This window comes from Bos javanicus, chromosome 9 (assembly GCF_032452875.1).
Source record: "Bos javanicus breed banteng chromosome 9, ARS-OSU_banteng_1.0, whole genome shotgun sequence".
Classification (NCBI taxonomy): Eukaryota; Metazoa; Chordata; class Mammalia; order Artiodactyla; family Bovidae; genus Bos; species Bos javanicus.
Window position 1 is genome coordinate 102,091,016 of NC_083876.1, and position 12,152 is coordinate 102,103,167.

At 53.6% G+C, this 12,152-nt stretch overlaps 1 long non-coding RNA gene across 1 annotated transcript; it reads right to left on the minus strand.

The window, feature by feature from the left end:
* Nucleotides 1-203: 203 nt before the first annotated feature.
* LOC133254310 (uncharacterized) lies at nt 204-11,833 on the minus strand. Its single transcript, XR_009738645.1, has 2 exons — nt 10,109-11,833; nt 204-8,229 (listed from the first exon to the last, which is right to left on the minus strand). It is a non-coding gene; the product is annotated as an uncharacterized LOC133254310 (long non-coding RNA).
* Between the last annotated feature and the right edge of the window lie 319 nt (nt 11,834-12,152).

The window sequence follows — 12,152 nt, forward strand, 5'->3', positions numbered from 1 at the left end:
CCCAGACGAGGGCGTGGAGTTGCGCCGGGCCTGGAGGGGGCAGTGTCACAGGGCGGGTGACCAGTGGCCTTCCCTGAGGGTCACCTTGAAGACCCTTTTCTCCCTAAGACTGTGAACCAGGCAGGAATATGTGTCCCTCCCAGTTCTGTTCAAGGCTGCACGAGCCAGTGAGCTAAGCCAAGAATGGAAATACAACTTACACACACTGGTAAGGCAGCCTAAAATCTGCCTTTATTTGCAAATGACATGACTAAGTACATAGAAAATTGTAAGGAATTGCCGCAGAAACCTTCCAGAGGTATGGAGTAATTGAACAAAATTGTAGGACGCCAACAATACCAACACAAGTCCATTATATTTACACGCATTAGCAACGTAAAAAAATCTTGCATAAAAGCACATTAGCAACGTAAAAATTGGGAAAAATTAAAAAAAATCTTGCATAAAAGCACAAAAAACATGCTTACGGAGAACTTCAACAAAATAAGTGCAAGACCTAAAAAAATGAAAATACAGTACATAGCTGAAAGAGACAATAGATGATTTCAACAAACGAAGAGATAGAAACAGACAGTGTTCACGGGTTGAATGACTTAATAATTCCTCCCAACTGACCCAAGGTTTGATGAAATCCACACCCCACACCCCACACAAAAAGCACGCGTGTATGTATGTGTGTGTGCATGTTTCTGTGTGTGTTTGTGTGTATGTGTTTTTTGTGTATATTTGTGTTTGTATGTGTATATTTGTGTGTGTGTACTTGTGTGTGTGTGTGTTTTTTGTGTATATTTGTGTTTGCATGTATATATTTGTATGTATATATTTGTGTGTGTGTACTTGTGTGTGTGTGTATATTTGTGTGTGTGTACTTGTGTGTGTGTGTATTTTTTGTGTATATTTGTGTTTGCATGTATATATTTGTGTGTATGTACTTGTGTGTGTGTACTTGTGTATGTGTGCTTATGTGTGTGTGTACTTGTGTGTGTGTGCTTGTGTGCGTGTGTGCACGCGTGTGCAGGTGTACCTGACCCCCAGCACCCCCTCAGGCCCCATCGCAGGGCGAGACCCCACCGCGCAGTCAGGAGTCACAGGTGACTCTGAGGGTCGAGGGTTTTAAGAACGACTAGAAGAATCAGAAATGGGGACACCCTGTTCCAGGAGCAAAGTCACCTTCTGCTGCATCCTTTTTCTCTGGATGGAATGTGGCTTGTACAACTTCATGTGTCTATCTGGCGGCCTGGGTCTTGGTTGCGGCCCTCGGGCCCTCCCTTGCCGCACGCCAGATCTTTTGCTGCTGAGGGCGGGCTCTTCGCTGTGGCAGGCAGGCTTCTTTCTCCAGCTGCGGCTCCGGGGCTCAGCTTTTGCTGTGGACTGGCTCCAGAGAGCACAGGCTCAGGACCTGGGGCATTTGGGCTTAGTTGCACCTGGCCATGTGGGGTCCTAGTTCCCCGACCAGGAATCAAACTCGAATCCCCTGCGTTGCAAGGTGGATTCTTACCCACAGGACCAGCAGAGGAGCCCCACCTTCCACTGAATTCTTGAGATGGAAAACACACACATCCTTGCCGTTGCATGACACTAGAATTACTACAGAATTTTGGACCAGAATTCTTTTTCTTATTTCCCTTTTCCTGCACGGTTCTTTGAATTACGGAGGTTGAAGGTGATGAGCAGGAAACTGGTGACAAGGCCGGCCGGGCCTCTGGCTTGCTCTGGTGGGCATCCCCAGGGCCAGCCGACGGGCGAGCGGCTTGAAGCAGGACAGAGGGGCACGCCTGCCTGGGTCCCTGGCAGGGTCTGCAGGATCGGGAGGCCGTGACCACAGCTCCATCAGCCTGGTCTGCTCGCAGGAAAACAGGGACGAAATGGTCCTGTGAATCCCATGAGATAATGCGACCTGACCAGGTCCCGGGAAAAAGCGCTGATGATTTCAGAAATCTTTCTAAAAGAGGCAGCCTTAGCCCACGTGTGCATCAAAGCCTGTGTTCTGACCATACCCGCCAAAGACTGTTTCAGAGGCGAAATGCCGTGAAAACTAAAAAGCACTTCCCTTCCACTTATCTTGCTGCTCTGAGAGGTTAAATTCTTACTTTCTCCCTTTCTCAACAACCTGAGAAATTTTTAGCTCTGCCTTACGTAAATATTAAGCCCAACTGGGTCTTCCTAATTAGACCAGCCTCTGTCCCTCGACCCCTCCTCCCCAGGGCCACCCTTTCTTTAAGGGGAGCACCATGCACTGAACCAGCTGCTCTGAATTATGCATGCTTCAGCCCGGAGGTCCGCCGGGCCTGGACAAAGGGTACAGCGGGTTAGCATCTCACTTCTGTCTGCGCCTGCCGTCCTCTGTGAGGTGGCATGGGAAAGCCCTAATGAGGCTGCCGGCGGCTGCAGAAATTCTTGTCGGATAAAGAGGCGGCCCCCCCCTTCCACCTGGCGAGCCCCGGAGAACACGCAGCCCCCCGCCCTCACTCAGCCCCTGCCACGGCCCTATTTGGTATCCTAGGCAACGGAAAGCCAGAGGAAAACAAGGTAGCAAGGGAGGTGAATCTGATGTAAGAAAAGGCAGATTAGACAGCGGCATCGGGAGGCACTCCTGTCTGGGAGGGGGTGGGGGGAAGCGGCTCCATCCCCCGGGAGGGCGGGGCGGCAGCTGATGGACCGCCTTCAAGGTCAAGGATGCTGCTCCCTTCCCCGTTACTGAACGCTCCCTGGATGATGAGCTTAGTTTTAACCCCTGAGTCATTGCAGATTCACCAGCTACGGTGGACTGAAGCAATAACATCGTTAAAATTGACAGGGAAGCAGAGTCCTTCAAAAACATGAAATCTGCCTGTGAGATAAATGGAAAAAATAACATGGCATGCAGTCATGGGGTCCCACCAGCAGCTAAGCATATGCGCTGTACAAACACAAATGGGAAATACGTGTTGAGCAAGGTAAGAAGCTGGGCATCCACCGGGTGCCTCGCGGAGGGTTTAAGAGCTGACGCTCAGACAGAAACCACTGTGCCGCTGTGTCTGCCAGCCCTGCCCCCCACCCCACCCCCCGGGGACAGAAGGCCCCTCGCCCGTTTCCTGCGTCGTCACTCCACCTCCTGACGCAGGATCCCGCCTGCATCGCCGCCTTCCCTCCCGACAGCCTCTGCGCCCAAACGCACAGCGACTCCTGACAGGCGCGGAGTCGGTATTGAAAAGCAAGTCATGTTTTGGATTATTGTGGCTTTGAGGCACCAGACAATGAATTATTTCCTGCCTGGCCTGGAACCCTCGGCGCCTGGGGTGGGAGTGTTTTCAGGACAGGGAAACAATAGCTGACTGAGCCCCGGGGAGGAGAGGACCAGGCTGTCTGCTCCACGAAGTGAGTCAGAGAAAAGGGCTGGGGGAGTCATTCTGCAGCCCTCTAATGCAGGCGCCTGGCGGAGGAAGTGGCAACCCACTGCAGGATCCCTGCCTGGGAGCTCCCATGGACAGAGGAGCCTGGCGGGCTGCAGTCTGTGGGTCGCAAGGAGTTGGACACGAAGGAGCGACTAAAAACAAAAGCAACAGCTCAGGAAACACACACATTACGTGTTTTGAGGCATGTGGACGTTTTTGTTACCAGGTAGAAAATTGTTATAATCTGAAAGATGGATTTTCACTGGGGGGAAAGGGCTTGCGTTCTGTCAACAATCCCTGCACCTCATGTCGACAGAAGGACAAAGAAATCATGTCCCGCACGCACCCCAGCTCAAGCCTGCGGGAGGCTCCACACCCTCCTCGGGCTAAGTCCCTTCAGTCGTGTCTGACTCTGCGGTACTATGGACTGCAGCCTTCCAGGCTCCTCTGGCCACGGGATTTCCCAGGCAAGAGTACTGGAGTGGGTTGTCATTTCCTTCTCCAGGGGATCGTCCTGACCCAGGGACTGAACCAGCGTCTCCTGCATCTCCTGCACTGAAGTCAGAGTCTTTGCCACTGAGCCATCAGGGAACACTCAACAGATGCTGTCTATAAGCTTAACTTTTACATAATGGCCCATCTCTGGGAACCTTGCTTCCAATACCTGGGCGTTGAAGTAAAATACCTTTATTTAGCTCACAGGAAATTTCCCGACCAGCCCACCTGTGGATAGCTGAAGGAAGAAGAAATTATTAATAACACATTCCCTCCAGGGGCTGCCCAGAACCAGGACTTAACTCCCTCTTCTTTTAGTATAAAAGAGGCAGGGTGGATCTTCAGGACACAGGTCCACCATCTTCTCGGTCTGCTCTGCTGGCTTTCCGAATGAAGTTGCTATTTCTCGCCTCGACCGCCTGTGTCTTTGTTGACCGGCCTGTTGTGTGATCAGCAGGAGGATGGTCTTGGGCCTGGAAACAATTACACACCCAGCCTAGCACGGAGTAAACTCCGTTAGTATCTGTCCTGCAAAAGGTGACCGTATTGCTGGGATTCTTCTTCCAGACTCTGCTCTTTCCAGCTATCGCCTCACCTCCGGGCACTCAAAGGACACCAGATCCTGAAACCAGCCCCACGCTCTTGCCTGAGGCAGCATGATGCCTGTGGAGTGGTTGGGAGTTCTTGACTAGATGGTGAGGCAGAGGGCAGTGCTGGATCTCGCCAGGCGGGAGGGCAGCCATGTTCCGTCCCACAGGGCCACAGGCAGACCCAGCTCCGCAGAGAGTCAAGTCCCCCTTCGAGGCCAAGAGCCCTGCTCTTAAGGCCCCACAGGTGAGGACAAGCTTGGGGCCCGTGACCCTGACCTCAGGAGCTGGGGCACCTGCCGGGCTCTCTCCAGCACCATCGGTAGGTCGTCAGTAGGTCGTCATAAATCTATTGCTAACGAGTTCTTCTTAGTCCTTCCTGACCCTGTTCAAGGATTCAGCTCTTCAGTCCACGGGGTGTCTCCCGAGGGCCAGGAGCCGTGTGGCTGTCTTACGCTGTCTATTTCAGTCAGGCTCTGATAGCACACCTCTCCCGTCGTGAACATAAATCCTCGCATTCTGTCTGTATCCAGAAAACCAGCTTCTCTTCACTTTGGGCTCACTCCAGAGCTCAGGAATCTGCTCACTCTTGCCCTCCCCTCCACCATCCCCGCCATCCGCAACGACCCTCTTCTCCACATCTCAGCAGCGTGTCACCTCCTCCATGGTGTGGGTTCCTCTCCACGTGTGTTTCTGGTGAATCTTCTCCGTGGGATCCAGGACTCACAGGTGCAGAGACCATGGCTGGTTCGGAGGATGGACTTAATGCCAGCAGCCAGCACAGAGCCTGGAACGTGAGAAGTGCTGGCACGTGTTTGAAGAAAAAAGCTCTGCGAATTTTCCTCCTGTACAACCTGAGGGTAGCTTTTGTTCGGTTTCCTTCTCTGTGGCACACACCTATAAAAAAATTAGCTGGACCTTCACGTGGTACTTAGATGTATTGTGTTGCTTCCACTGGCTTTTAACAAAATGTCTTAGATGACCACAGGCCCCCCGGGGACTTTTGGTTTTAAATATTTTACCACGATTTCCCCAACTACCAGCTGTGATTCACTGCTCCGCACACGCTGTCTTAGATATTTTCCTTCAGCTTCCATTCAACATCTTTGAAGATTACAGCTCGGACCATAATTATTGGTGGTTCTCTTTTTCCTCATGCAGCTTTCATCATTCTGTGGAATTACTAATTGCATCGCATGGGCAAATCCCGCATTTTCCTAGAATCTCAGCAATCCAGGAGTGCGCTCCAACCCTGCTCTGTTGATGATGATCCCTGAGCCGGTGCAGGAGAAGCCGGCCCGGTGATCGTCAGGCACGAAAAAACCAGATTGGCCTTAAGAGAAGAGTTGCCAAGTCAACACCCTCCTGCGGCATCCAGATTTCAACAGAAGGGCCTGGTGGTTCCAGGCCAAGCACACCTGCCCTGAGACCCCCCACGGGGATGGCACGTGGGTCCTCGTGCAGAGCAGCACTTTGCCGAGAAGGAGGTAGGCCGGGGGTGGGGGGGAGCGGGATGTGGAAACAGGTAGGAGGTCTCCGGGGAAAGCTGGATCTGTGGGTCAGCGTGATACCCAGGCGAGGTCACAGCACACGCCTTGGAACGCAGGGCTGTGTAGAACTGAAGCCAGCCCTGCAAGGGCCAAGGAAAGGAGTCCCTGGCTGGTCATTCGACTGCCTGAGCTTTATCATCTTGGGAAACTTTGCGATGTTCTCGGGCAGCCTGCAGCCCTAGCTGTGATCAGTGGAATCACGCGTAAAAGAAATGACTGGTTCTGACGGCGTGCGTGTTAAGCACACAGCACGCAGAACAGATCTCACAGAGAAAGGACCCGTTATCAGTAAGCGATTGCAACTTTTGTAAGAAAAGAGCGGAAAGTGGTAAAGCTGAGGAAAGAAAATGTGTGTGTTCATGTAGATACACATGCACACACATACACATGTATCTGTGAACATATATTCACAGGAGAAAAGAGCATAGTGTAACACATGGCCGTGAGAGCTGCTAACTTCACAGCACAGATGGGAACCCAAATCGCCTCTCTCCCTGAGTTCTATTAGAGGCGCAGCTAATAGAACCGGGGCTGATAACACCACAGCCTGCGTGGCTCACAGCCTGCGTGGCTCACGGCACTGCCGCAGGGGCAGGAAACGCTCCCCACACCAGCCTGCGCACGGGAGGAGCCACTTCCTCTGAGGTTACGTCACGTGACCACGAGACATCGTGCCTTCCTTCCCTCCTACGACTGCCGGTAAGGAAACGAAACGTACAAAGGTCTCATGTTACAGGAATTCACCGGTTTTTCAGAAATAAATCCACCCAGCTTCTGGGACCAACAGAATGACTTCTGTGGAAATCTAGGGAAATTTAAGCAAGTTTCTAATATCTGTGCAAAGTTGCTTCAATCGCGTCTCACTCTTAATGACCCCATGGACCGTACCCTGCCAGGCTCCTCCATCCACGGGCTCCTCCAGGCAAGAACACTGGAGTGGGTTGCCATTTCCTACTCCGGGGGATCTTCCCAGGGATGGAACTCTAACATCTACATACTGAAGTAAACACACTAGGAGCTCTACCGCACTCACAGGGCAGTCGAGGGTTATTTGGGGAACTCTGTGGGAAAGCACTTTGGGAAAAGCACAGACCCAGCCCCACAGATGGGTCACTGCCACCCCCAGACGACAGCAGTGGGGACAGAGAGCCCTGGCGTGTCTGCAGGAAAAGGAGACCGCACTTTGTGAGACCCGATGCCAGCGAAACCTGGCAGACCCATGACTCTCTTGTGACCAAGCCTGCCGGAAGGCCGGCCCACTGAGGACTGGTGTCTCGTCATCCGACCTGGAGAAGGGGGGATCAGAGCAGAAGCGGGCACTTGGCCCAGAGCCCATCTGGCGCTTCGAGTGCCTTCTACCCTGGGCGTGAGTGCTCACCCTCCACACCCCCAGAGCCCTGGCAGCCGACAGAGACGCGGCATGTTGAATCCAGTCGTGTCCTGCTCTGAGGACGACCGAAGGAGAAGACGCGGATGAGCACACGGCCAAGGGCAGCGTTCCAGACCCTCCCCTCGAGAACAGCCCTCCACGCCCTGCGTGGTGGCAGCAGAAGGCGCACGGTCCCAGGGCAGGGCCCCTGATGGCATCTCGGCAGCACGTGCTCCTGCAGGACCAGGGTGTCCTGAGTGAGGTCCGGCCGCTGCTGAGGTTTAGAATACAAAGTGTATCTTCCCCTGAAAACCAGGTGACTTCCTCAGACTGGAATCCCCAGTGGAGTCCCTGCCAGGAGCAGGGAGCCGGCGCTAGGAGGAAGGGGTGGAGATGCAGACAGTCAGGAAGAACGGGGGGCCCCGCCACGGGAGGCACAACACGGCGCCCAGGACTCCAGCTGCGGCCCTGCGTCCACGGGAGTGGCCGCGTCCCAAGGGTCCCATGTTCGGTCCTCCCCCACCTGCTGCCGTAGGCCCCTCCTCACCCCCAGGTCCTGGGGCCCACTGTGAGCCCACTAACGGGATTCGCTGTCAGAGCGCTGAGCACTGCGACACACGGACTCTGGCAGTTCCCCACCCTGAGTCACCGGGACTTCGTCCGCCCCTCTCGCTCAGCCCCAGGCATTCTCGGCAGGTCGGCTCGTGCTCCCCCAAAGATGTGCCCAGGTCTTAACTCCCAGTACCTGTGACTCTGACCTCAGTTGGAGATGGCGCCCTCACTGAGGTCACTAAGTTAGGGATGTCGAGAGGAAGTCCTGGATTTGGGTGGGCTCTTAATCCAGCAGCTGGTGGCTGTTAAAAAAAAAAAAAAGGAGAGGAGAGTTCAAGCCACAGGGGCACAGGGAAGATAGTGCGTGGAGATGCAGACAGGGATGGGTGGGGTGCGTCCTGGGTCGGGGACTGCGGCCACCGCCAGGGCCTGCAAGAGGCAGAGGGCTCCTCCACAGGGCCTCTGGAGGGAGCTTGGCCCTGCTCACCCCCTGGCTTCAGACTTCTGGCCTCCAGAGACGTGGGGGGTGTGACTGTGTGGCAAGACGCCACGGTGGTCACTTCTGTGGCTGCCCCGGGGCCCCTGCAGCAGTCACGCTGGATGGGAGCTGGGAAGGCCCACAGTCACGCGGCCGTGTCCTGTCCACGAGCCTATCTCCCACCCCTGTGCCCTCCTCACTGACACATGTGAGCGTGCACTCGCACGCGGGCGTGCACGACACACGAGCACACACCCAGCGTCCCGGAGTCTGCACCTCAAAAGCTCAGCTGGCCCCAGGAAGGCTGCTGTCCCGAGAACCGTGACTTCACCCCCATTCAGGTTTGCTGCCCTGCCTGGCCTCATCCTAAGTTCCCAGATGGGATCAGACACGAGGCCCAGTGACCTGTCAAGGAATATGTGGTCCTCCCTAAGGCTGTCCTTGGACGAAGCTGGAGGGGATGCACCCTCCCCCCAAGGAGGAGGGCACCCCACTCCTGACCCCTGGCTGCCTTTCTTGTTCATCCTTCTCTGTACCCAGTCATCTCACTTTGGAACGCACCATCTGTTCAATGTTAGCAAAGGTCAAAAATTCCTATTTTCATGTCGTGTGTCCAGCTGTTTGTGACCCCATGGATCATAGCCCTCCAAGCTCCTCTGTCCATGGGATTCTCCAGGCGAGAATACTGCAGTGGGTGGCCATTCCCTTCTACAGGGGATCTTCGTGACCCAGGGATCGAGCCCAGGTCTCTCGCACTGCAGGCAGATTCTTTAACACCTGACCCACCCGGGAAGCATCTCATTGCTCGTTAAATAGGGGAAGGCTGGTTCCTCACAGCAAAATGCTTGCCGTTCTAAGTAACAGGGATTCGAGACCCAGCAAAGTACAAAGACGTGGCTCAGGCTCGGAGTCGAGGCTTTCCTAGCTCTTTGTGCTTGTAACCAGAATTGCAGTAAATACCCAAAGGGTGCGGCTCTGCACTTCCCTGACCGGAAGCCCAGGCTCAGCCGGGGAGGCCAAGCCTCAGAAGGACGTCTGGAGTTCAAAGGCAGAGGGTGAGGCCAGGGAGGAGGCGGCCCAGCAGGCAGAAAGGAATGGAGCCTGCTCTGCTGGAGTGTGAAGCCAAGTCCAGGCTCCTCCTGCTGCGAAAATAGCAGTTCTTACAGGTATCAGGGAAAATCTGTTCAGAGCTATGATGCGTGTTTTAAAGCCCCAAAAGGAGGAAAAATGCAGTTTTGAGAGGAGGGCCAGGGTTTGGGGAATTTAGTTAAGAGAAGAATTCCATGAACAAACACGGCTAAGTTACAAAGTCCACAGAAAGGTGGTTGGAGCCAATTCAGATATTCCAGAACACGATATGCAAGTCACTGAAAAACGTAGATCTTTCAAGTCTAAAGTTTTATTTAGCGTCTGGGCTATATAAACAAAGCTAGTACAAATGAAAACCTTTTTTCAGATATACTTTCAGCACAGGCTTGGATGACAACGAGCACATCATTGTCAGCAACACAGAGTCTTCAAAACAGTGAAGGAAGCAATGGATTTTTAGCACAATTCACAGGACAGTGGTTAAGCTCCTGACTAATTGCTGGCTTTTGCTGCATTTGATCCGCCCAATGACTTCTGAGGCAGTGACCTAGTTGAAAAAGTTAGCCAACCAAAAAAGGAAGGTAAAAAGAGAGCGTCAGGCTAAATTAACTCACCCTCCTGGAGACGGGGATTGTAGTCTGGAGACTCGAGCTTGAGAGAGAAGGTCTGGAGAGCTATAAACTTCCACTGCGGAAAGCAAGGCGGGCTTCCCGGTGTGGGAGGAAGCTCCTATGGTCACAGGTCACAGGTCACAGGCTGTGCTCACCCGCCCGAGGGAACAGTCGGAGGTCCGGCTGGCCCTGACCGTCCCTGGAAGTTTGGGTCCATCTGAACAGGGTTCCCAGGATGAGCCGTGGGGGAGAGGGGCAGAGACCACCAGCAGTGGACTCTGAATTGGGATCCAGAGGGTCCAGAAGCCGTGGCTGGGCTGAGAGAGACCACCAGGGCCTGGAGGAGAACCTCAGCCTTGCCTCTGCGTCCCTCCCCCACTGCCCTCCCCCTGCCCAGGCACCAGCACTTCCCCGCCGGTCTCAGGAAACAACCCCAGACTGTCGGAGCGAAGCCAGCTGGGACCTGGAGGTGCAGACCCGGCTCAGATCCCCATGTGACACTTAGCCCCTGCGTGGCCTGGGGCCCAGCCTGCAAACCGCAGGGCTGACATCCCTGAAAAGAGGTAACTTCCACCTTCAGTCACCAGGGGGCGGTGGCAGGGAGCTCACACTACCAGCTGTAAGGCCCCGCCCCTGTGGTGACGTCACGAGGTGTGACCGTGTAAGTCAGCTCAGGATGCTGCTGCTGCCTGACAAAATGCTACGGATGGGAGGGGCTCAAACACTGAAATGTCTCTTCTCCCAGCCTGCAGGCCTGGAGTCCAAGAGCCCAGGGTCTTCTCACCGTCCTCCCCCTGCGTCCAGACATCCACTTTCACAGGGGCATCAGCCTTACTGGATCAGGGTGGTGACTTGCCTTGGATGGACGGCAGGCCGGGCTCATACAAAACGCCTTTGCCTCTGCTTCTCCCAGCATCTCCCAGCAGGGTTCCTGGATGCCTCCAGCTTGGAACTGGCTCCCCAAGACCCTGCCGAGAGCCAGCAGACGTCTTCACGTGCTGTCAATTCTGGCATCAATGTGTTTTTGTTTCTTTGGTGTGTTTTTAAGTAGAATTCAAGTTCATACAATGGAACTAACCGTTGCCCCTGAGTCATGACATTTTCCTGCCTTCCGTTCACGCTTGTCTCTCCAGCCGTCTTGTATTTTATTTATTCATTTGGTGTTAGTTATTTGATTAACACCCAAGACATATACGACTGGAGCAGAGGACTGCCACACTGCAGCTCACATCTGTGTTCCCCCGTCCCCACCCCTCTGCTCTCCACCCCCAGCTGCCCAGCTACAGGCAAGGCTGTCCTGAGTCTTGTCTGTGGTTCTCCTGATGTGTTCATCCAACAGCGTTAGCAGGGTGTGTGTGTGTGTGTGTGTGTGTGTGTGTGTGTGTGAGGAGGAATGTTTGGTTCCGATTTTGTTGCCTGTGTTCTGTATGTTTCAAGAGCTGTTTTTAAGTCACTCCTTACTAGAGTTTAGTCTCTAAACCGCAGCAGCTGGGAACCTGGAACTCACGCAGCTCACAAAAATTCTCGAGCAGTCCCTCCCCTGCCCCTCCACCCACCCATGAATCAGACACTGTGGTGTGTGGTTCTCTGACCACTAATGAGGGCGGCGACCTCTCAATGTCCTCGCTGAATGTTGTGTTGTCTCTGCTCTGAAATGCTTGGCAGAGCTTTGCCACTACTTTTTTCCTACTGGGTTATCATTTTACTATTGCTTTTAGTTCTTTATATATTCTTGACACTGATTCTCAGTTCAAGTGCACAGAGAATATTTTCTTCCTTTGTAGTCTGTGTGTTCTTTCTCGATGTGGCTTTAAGATGAACAGACCTTCCAATTTTCATATAATCAAATATATTTTGTTGTTGTTGTTGAGTCTTATATAAGAATTTCTTCCTTACCCCCAGGATAGGAAGAAAGAAATACACCTACGTGTTGCACGAAAGCCTTAAAGGATTTGCCCTAGACGTGTCCTAAACCACCTGGAATTTCTTCCTTACCCCCAGGATAGGAAGAAAGAAATACACCTGTATGTTGCACGAAAGCCTTAAA